General features: G+C 36.9%; 1 pseudogene; it reads left to right on the forward strand.

Annotated features, from left to right (window-relative positions):
* The first annotated feature begins 338 nt into the window (after positions 1 to 338).
* LOC102481418 (heterogeneous nuclear ribonucleoprotein A1-like) lies at positions 339 to 1,269 on the forward strand (annotated as a pseudogene).
* The last annotated feature ends 816 nt before the right edge of the window (positions 1,270 to 2,085 follow it).

Raw genomic sequence — 2,085 nt, forward strand, 5'->3', positions numbered from 1 at the left:
CTTTGCTGTATGCTGTTGGGTTAATTTCTAGAATCTCAATTCTATTCCATTGGTCTGTGTCTGTTTTTGTGCCAGTACCATGCTGTTTTGGTTCTTATATCTTTGTAATACATTGTGATGTCAGATAGTAAGCTGCCTCCAACTTTACTCTTTTTATATAGTATTGTTTTGGTCATACAGGGTCTTTTGTGATTCCAGACAAATTTTATGTTTTTTCTCCCATTTCTCTGAAGAATGTTGCTGAAAATTTAATAGGAATTAAATTAAATTTATAGATCACTTTGGTTAGTATCAACATTTTAACTATATTGATTCTTAAATCCATGATCAATGGATTCATGTCTAATTCAGAGTCTCCTAAAGAGCTGAAACAGCTGCAGAAACTCTTTATTGGAGGGTTGAGCTTTGAAACAACCGAGAGCCTGAGGAGCCATTTTGAGCAATGGGGAACATTCAAGGACTGCGTGGTAATGCGAGATCCAAACACCAAGTGCTCCAGGGACTTTGGGTTTGTCTCGTATGACATATGCCACCTTGGAGAGGTGGATGCAGCCATAAAGGCAAGGCCATAAGGTGGATGGAAGAGTTGTGGAACTAAAGAGGGCTGTCTCAAGAGAAGATTCTCAAAAACCAGGTGCAAACTTAACTGTGAGAAAGATCTTTGTTGGTGGAATTAAAGAAGACACTGAAGAACATCACCTAAGAGATTATTTTGAACAGTATTGGGAAATTGAAGTGATTGAAATCATGACTGACTGAGGCAGTGGCAAGAAGAGGGACTTTGCTTTTGTGACTTTTGATCCACTCTGTGGATAAGATTGTCATTCTGAAATATCATACTTTGAATGGCTACAACTGTAAAGTAAGGAAAGCCTAGTGCTTCCTCAACCCAGGAGGTCGAAGTGGTTCTGGAGACTTCAGTGGTGGTCAAGGAGGTGGTTTTGATGGTAATGAAAACTTTGGTTGTGGAAGAAACTTCAGTGGTAGTGGTGGCTTTGATGGCAGCCATGGCGGTAGTGGATATGGTAGAAGTGGGATAACAGATTTGGTAATGATGGAAGCAATTTTGGAGGTGGTGGAAGTTACGATGATTTTGGCAATTCCAAGAATCAGTCTTCAAATTCTGGACCCATGAAGGGTGGAAACTTTGGAGTCAGAAGCTCTGTCCCTTATAGCAATGGAGGCCAATACTTCTCCAAATCACTAAAGCAAGGTGGCTTTGGTGGTTCCAGCAGCAGCAGTAGGTATGGCAGTGGCAGAAGGTTTTAATTAATTGCCAGAAACAAAGCTTAACAGGAGAGGAGAGCTAGAGAAGTGTCAGGGAAGCTACAGGTTAAAACAGATTTGTGAACTCAGTCAAACACAATAGTGGCAGGGCCATACTGCTACAAAGAAGAAATATTTTAGACAATATTCATATGTATGGGCAAAAAACATGAGGACTGTATTTGTGACTAATTGCTATAAATTGTTAGTTTCTGTTCTGTGGAAAGTGTAAAGCATACCCACAAAGGGTGTGTGTGTGTGTGTGTGTGTATATATATATATATATATTACACCCGTGTTCTTAGTTGCTAAATATAATAGTCTGATCATGACACTGAATAAATGTCTTTTTTTTAAAAAAAAGAAATGTCTCTTCTATACCTATTTTGTCAACAGTATTAATTATGCAGGGATATTGCACTTTATCAAATGTTTTTTCTGTGTCCATTGATATGATTATATTACTCTTGTCTTTTCTTCTGTATTACATAAATCGTGTTCTTAGTTGCTAAATATAATAGTCTGATCATGACACTGAATAAATGTCTTTTTTTTAAAAAAAAGAAATGTCTCTTCTATACCTATTTTGTCAACAGTATTAATTATGCAGGGATATTGCACTTTATCAAATGTTTTTTCTGTGTCCATTGATATGATTATATTACTCTTGTCTTTTCTTCTGTATTACATAAATTGTTTTGCATATATTGAACTATCCTTGCATCCCTGGGATAAATCCTACTTGGTCACAGTGTATAATATTTTTCAAGTGTTGTTGGATTCTGTTTGCTAGTATTTTGTTGAGGATTTTTGCACCTA

The sequence above is a fragment of the Tupaia chinensis genome, unplaced genomic scaffold (genome assembly GCF_000334495.1).
Source record: "Tupaia chinensis unplaced genomic scaffold, TupChi_1.0 Scaffold145093_1, whole genome shotgun sequence".
Lineage (NCBI taxonomy): Eukaryota > Metazoa > Chordata > Mammalia > Scandentia > Tupaiidae > Tupaia > Tupaia belangeri.